This window comes from Herpailurus yagouaroundi, unplaced genomic scaffold (genome assembly GCF_014898765.1).
Source record: "Herpailurus yagouaroundi ecotype Mexico unplaced genomic scaffold, PumYag 218, whole genome shotgun sequence".
In the NCBI taxonomy this organism is placed as follows: domain Eukaryota; kingdom Metazoa; phylum Chordata; class Mammalia; order Carnivora; family Felidae; genus Herpailurus; species Herpailurus yagouaroundi.
In genome coordinates, this window is record NW_024412449.1 from 4,208,859 (window position 1) to 4,216,116 (window position 7,258).

Here is a 7,258-nt window from a genome sequence, read left to right on the forward strand (position 1 = left end):
GCAAGATTTCATTCTTTTTCATCACCAAGTAGTATTCCATTGTATGTATATACCACATCTTCTTAATCCACTCATCAGTTGATGGATATTTGAGCTCTCTGTATAATTTGGCTATTGTTTATAGCACTGCTATAAACATTGGGGTTCAGGGGCGCTTGGGTGGCGCAGTCGGTTAGGCGTCCGACTTCAGCCAGGTCACGATCTCGCGGTCCGGGAGTTCGAGCCCCGCGTCGGGCTCTGGGCTGATGGCTCAGAGCCTGGAGCCTGTTTCCGATTCTGTGTCTCCCTCTCTCTCTGCCCCTCCCCCATTCATGCTCTGTCTCTCTCTGTCCCAAAAATAAATAAACGTTGAAAAAAAAATTAAAAAAAAAAAAAACATTGGGGTTCATGTGCCCCTTTGAATCAGCATTTTTTGGATACTTTGGATAAATTCCTAGTAGTGCAATTGCTGGGTTGTAGGGTAGCTCTATTTTTAATTTTTTGAAGAACCTCCACCATACTGTTTTCCAGAGTGGCTGCACCAGTTTGCATTCCTACCAACAGTGCAAAAGGGTTCCCCTTTCACCACATCCTCGCCAACATCTGTTGTTTGCTGAGTTGTTAATATTAGCCATTCTGACAGGTGTGAGGTAGTATCTCATTGTCATTTTGATTTGTATTTCCCTGATGATGAGTGATGTTGAGCATCTTTTCATGTGTTTGTTTGTTTGTCATCTGGATGTCTTCTTTGGAAAAATGTCTATTCATATCTTCTGCCCATTTCTTCACTGGATTATTTGGTTTTTGGGTGTTGAGTTTGGTAAGTTCTCTATAGCTTTTGGATACTAACCCTTTATCCGATGTCATTGCAAATATCTTCTCCCATTCCATCAGTTGCCTTTTAGTTTTGCTCATTGTTTCCTTTGCTGTACAGAAGCTTTTTATCTTTATGAGGTCCCAGTAGTTCATTTTTTATTTTATTTCCCTTGCCTCCACTTGACGTGGAGACACATCAAGTAAGAAGTTGCTGCAGCTGAGGTCAAAGAGGTTGCTGCCTGTTTTCTCCTCTAGGATTTTGATGGTTTCCTGTCCCACATTTAGGTCTTTCATCCATTTTGAATTCATTTTTGTGTGTGGTATAAGAAAGTGGTCCAGTTTATTTCTGCTGCATGTTGCTGTCCAGTTCTCCCAGCACCATTTGCTAAAGAGACTGTCTTTTTTCCATTGAATACTCCTTCCTGCTTTGTCAAAGCTTATTTGGCCATACATTTGTGGGTCCATTTCTGGGTTCTCTATTCTATTACATTGATCTATGTGTCTGTTTTTGTGCCGATACCATACTGTCTTGATGATTACAGTTTTGTAATACAGGTTAAAGTCCAGAATTGTGATGCTTCCAGCTTTGATTTTCTTTTTCAACATTACTTTGGCTATTCAGGGTCTTTTGTGGTCCCATACAAATTTTAGGATTGTTTGTTCTAGTTCTGTGAAGAATGCTGGTATCATTTTGATAAGGATTTCATTGAATGTGTAGACTGTTTTGGGTAGTATTGACATTTTAACAATATTTCTTCTTCCAATCCATGAGAATGGAATGTTTTTCCATTTCTTTGTGTCTTTGATTTCTTTCACAAGCTTTCTATAGTTTTCAGTGTACAGATCTTTTACCTCTTTGGGTAGGTTATTCCTAGGTATTTTATGGGTTTTGGTGCAATTGTAAATGAATAGATTACTTGATATCTTTTTCTGTTGCTTCATTATTGGTGTATAGAAATGCAACCGATTTCTGTACATTGATTTTACATCCTGCGATTTTGCTGAATTCATGTATGAGTTCTAGAAGGTTTTTGGTGGAGTCTTTCAGGTTTTCCATGTAGAGTATCATGTCATCTGAGAAAAGTAAGAGTTTGTCTTCTTTGCCAATTTGGATGTCATTTATTTCATTTTGTCCATTTCGTTTTGTTTATTTCATTTTGCTGAAGCTAGGACTTCCAATACTATGGCGAACAACAGTGGTGAGAGTGAACATCTCTTTTGTGTTCCTGATCTTAAGGGAAAAGTTCTCAGTTTTTCCCCATTGAGAATGATATTAGCTGTGGGCCTTTCATATATGGCTTTTATGATGCTAAGGTATGTTTCTTCTATCCCGACTTCTTTGAGGGTTTTTATTAAGAAAGGATGTTGTATTATGTCAAATGCTTTTTCTGCATCAATTGACAGGAACATATGGTTCTTTTCCTTTCTTCTATTAATGTGGTGTACCACATTGGTTGATTTGCAAATATTGACCAGCCCTGCAGCCCAGGAATGAATCCCACTTGATCATGGTGAATAATTTTTTAATGACTGTTGAATTCGATTTGCTAGTATCTTGTTGAGAATTTTTGCATCATGTTCATCAGGAATATTGGCCTGTAATTCTCCTTTTTAGTGGGATCTTTGTCTGGTTTTGGAATCAAGGTAATTCTGCCTTAATATAATTGATTTGGAATCTTTCCTTCCATTTCTCTTTTTTGGAACAGTTTGAGAAGAATAGGTATTAACTCCGCTTTAAATGTCTGGTAGACATTCCATTTCTTTGCTGGTTATGGGTCTGTTCAAATTTTCTGTTTTTTCCCGTTTTAGTTTTGGTAGTGTGTGAGTGTCTAGGAATTTGTCCATTTCTTCCAGATTGTCCAGTTTGTTGGCATATGATATTTTCATAGTATTCTCTAATAATTATTTGTATTTCTGTGATGTTGGTTGTGATCTCTCCTCTTTAATTTGTGATTTTATCTATTTGGGTCCTCTCTCTTTTCTCTTTGAGAAGTCTGGCTAGGGGGTTATCAATTTTGTAAACCAGCTCTTAGATTCATTGATTTCTTCTATTGTTGTTGTGGGTTTTTTTCTTTTTTGGATTCTATATTGTTTATTTCTGCTCTAATCTTTATTATTTCTATTCTTCTGATGGCTTTGGGTTTTCTTCACTGCTGCCTTTCTATTTCCTTTAAGTGTGAGGTTAGGTTGTATATTTGGGACCTTTCTTGCTTCTTAAGATAGGCCTGAATTGCAATGTATTTTCCTGTTAGTACTGCCTTTGCTGCATCCCAAAGGGTTTGGACTATCATGGTTTCATTTTCATTTGCTTCCATATATTTTTTAATATCTTCTTTAATTTCCTGGTTAACCCATTCATTCTTTAGTACGATGTTCTTTAGCCTCCATGTATTTGGGAGCTTTCCAAATTTCTTCTTGTATTTGATTTCAAGTTTCATAGTGTTGTGATTCTGAAAATATGCATGGTATGATCTCAATCCTTTTATATTTGTTATTCTAAAAGAAAAAAAAAAGAAGAGAGTGGTGAGACACAGAGAAGAGAAGAACAAATAGGAAAAACTGGCAGACAGATAGACAAACAGACTAACAGACAAAAACAACAGTGCCTGAGACCCGTGGCTGTGCTGGTTTGGAGGAGAGGCCATCTGGTTCGTTCACTGTCAATCTCACTCCTGTAGATAAGCAGTTGCCAGGGGCACAGGGCAGGGTTTGTTGTAAGCGGGTCCCGCCTCCACTAGGGACCACTGTTCTGTTCCCTGAAACCCCACCTTGTTCGTGTTGGAGGGGGAAAATCGCAACACTTCAATCTCTCCTCCCCCAACCAGTGTCTCAAACCACTGTTAGGCAGCCCTCACAGAGTAGCACGGGCAGGCTGGCTTGGACTGCTCCACAGTCTCTGGCGCCTCCTAGGCACTGGGCTGAGATTCAAAACCCAATATCTTAAAGGATCCCACACCCTGGGGACCTGGTTCTGGAAAAGGGACACTCCGCCCAGGTGATAAAAGGCCTTGAACTGGCACCTGCAGGGTCTTTTGTCCTTGGGGTGGGGCAATACACCTTCTTCCTACAGTACTCAAGGGAGGGGACTGTTCTCTCCCAGTGCATCCCTGAGATTGCTACATCCACCCTAAGGCTGGCTTCCCTACCCACCAGGTGCTGCGTACCCAGAAGCAGCTCTGGTCAGAGAAAGTCACACACTTTTGAAAACCTGGAGTTTCAGCACCTAAGGCTGTTTGCAAGATAGAAACTGGCACTCTCCATATTTCTCATTCCCCAGTCCGTTGTCAGGAGAGGTTTTCCTCTTCTGCTAACTCAATACCGCAATCTCACAGCCCCTCTTTCTCTCCCTTTTGTCTCTCCACAGAAGGGGTTCCTTCTCCTCTATGCCTACACCTTTTTATCTCCTCCAACTGGCATACACACACCTTGATCCTACCAAGCTGTCTCCCTCCACCCGTGGAGATCCTTGTGCCACTCCGCACATTGATTTCCTGAGTGTTCCAAGTGATCTGACCTCAATATAGCTGTGTTTGAGGGACACAAGAAATCCCAGGCCCCCTATTTCTCTGACATCTTAACTCCCCCTGGCCTCCTCTCATATTTTTGGAAGTATTTGTGAAGTATTGAGGTTAACTCTTCTTTAAACATTTGGTAGAATTTAACATTGAAGCCACCTGTTCTGTTTTTCTTTGAGGAAAGTTTTTGATTACTAATCCAATCTATTTGTTTGAGGTCTGTTATAGTTTTCTATTTCTTCTTGAGTCAGTTTCCATGTTTATGTCTTTCTAGAAATCTGTTCATTTCATCTAGGCTATTTAATTTTTTGGCATATCAGTGTTCATAGCATTCCCTTATATTCCTTTTTATTTTGGTAAGATCAGTAGTTATGTCTTCTCTTTTATTCCTGACTTTAGTAATTTGAGTCTTCTCTTTTTTTTTTTCTTGGTCATTCCAGGTAAAGGTTTGTCAATGTAATTGATCTTTAAAAACAACAACAGCAACAACAACAACAAATACAGAGAACAAGCTGAGGGCTGCTGAAGGGGAAGTGGGTAGGGGATGGATTAAGTGGATGGTGGGCATTACGGAGGGCACCTTTTTTTTTTTAAACATAATTTATTGTCAAGTTGGCTAATGTACAGTGTGTACAGTGTGCGCTTGGTTTTGGGGGTAGATTCCCATGATTCATCACTTACATATAACAAACACCCAGTGCTGATAGGAGGGCGCTTTTTGGTATGAGCACTGGGTGTGATATGCCAAGTGATGAATCACTGGGTTCTACTCCTGAAACAAGGCTACACTGCATGTTAACTAACTTGAATTTAAATGAAAAAATAAAAATAAAAATAAGAAAAAAACCTTCTTGTTCTGTTGATTTTCTTTATTGTTTTTCTATTTGTATTTTATTTATTTCTGATCCAATCTTTATTATTTCCTTCCTTCTGCTTGCTTTGGGTTTAGCTTGCTCTTCTTTTTCTAGTTCCTAAAGATGAAAGTTTAGGTTATTGATTTGACATCTTTTTTTCTCTTTCAATACAGGTGTTTACAGCTATAAATTTCCCTTGCACTGCTTTATTATATCCCATAAGCTTTAGTATATATGTTTTCATTTTGATTCACCTCAAAGTATTTTCTAATTTCCCTTGTGAATTCTTCTTTGGCCCATTCAGAAGAAATATGTTTCATTTCCACGTGTTTGTGAATTTCCTTCTGTTACTTATTTCTAATCTCATTCTATTGTGGTCACAGAACTACATTATTCTAAACCTTTTAAATTTATTGAAACTTGTTTTGGGTTTGACATATGGTCCATTATAGAGAATGTTCCATGGACACTTGAAAAGAAAATATATTCTGTTGTGAGTGGAAGGTTTTATTGCTGTCTATCAGGTCTAGTTTGTTTATATTGTTGTTTAAGTCTCTATATTCTTCTTGATCTTGTAAGTCCACCTAGTTATTCTATCCATTATTGAAAGTAGGGTATTGAAGTCTTCAACTCTTATTGTAGAACTGTCTCTTTATCTCTCAATTCTGTTAGTTTTTGTTTTGTATATTTTGGGGCTCTGTTTTAGATGCACATATGTTTAAAATGTTTACATCTTCTTGATGGATTGATTCTTTTGTAATTAAAAAAAGACTTAAGCTATTCTTCTTTGTCTCTAGTAACAATTTTTGTCTTAAAGATTTTTGTTTTTTTCTCGTATTAGTATAGTCATTCCAATTCTTTTTTCTTAGCTACTATATGCATGGTGTATATTTTTCCATCCTTTTGCTTTCAACCTATTTCTGTCTTTAAATCTAATATACATGTCTCATAGATGGTATATAGTGTATCATGGGCGTTTATTTGTTTGCTTGCTTGCTTGCTTTTTACCCATTCTGTCAGTCTCTGGCCAATTTTATTCTGAGCTCATCTTTTTCTTGTGACACCTTGTCAGTTGCAACCAATAGTAGCCAATGTGCACTACTAATGTTCTGTTACTCCACTTCTCCTCCTACAAATGTCATATAAGTAAACATCGGTTCTGCCCACAAAGTTAGATCAATTGATAAAGTCTCAGCACCACAGAACATGTATTGAGACATTTCCAGTCTCCAACATTAGTTTTCCTCTCAGCATGCCACCAGACCATTAAGCTGTTAGAGCAGTGCCCTACTTCAAGATAGCAATTTGCATATTTGTACAGATCTTCCTCAACTTATAATGGGGCTATGTGCCAATAAACCCATTATAGGTTGAAAACATCAACAGTCAAAAATGCTTGCACTACACCTAACCTACTGAACATCATAGCTTAGCCTATCCTACCTTCAGTGTGCTCAGAACACTTACATTAGCATACAGTTGGACAAAATTATCTAATTCAAAGCTTATTTTATAATTAAGTATTGCATATCTCATATAGTTTATTCAGCACTATACTGAAAGTGAAAAACAGAATGGTTGTATAGGTGCAGGATGGTTATAAGTGTATCAGTTGTTTACCCTCCTGATTTCATGGCTGACTGGGAGCTACAGTTCATTGCCACTGCCCAGCATCACAAGAGAGTACTGTACAATGTATTGCTACACTGGGAAAAGATCAAAATTCAAAGCATGGTATCACTTTTGCACCATCATAAAGTCAAAAAATTGTAAGTTGAACCATTGTAAGACAGGAATCCCTGGTATAATATTTATACCAGTCAAGAGTATGAAAACGATATAGTATGATAATAAATAAACTCAAAAATCTAACTGGTCTAACCTAACAAGGTTTATTTCTCACTCATGTTACCATCCAATGCAGGTCAGGTAACTGTCCACATGGCTGTTTCTAAGCAGCAACATACCACTTACTTGTAGCTATTTTGCCATCTCTGAGTTCTTCACTTTCTGAAATCATAGACAGGAGAGACAGAGAGTGGCTGATAGTGCACGGGGGTTATTGCCAGGCTCGAAAATAGCACATATCACTTT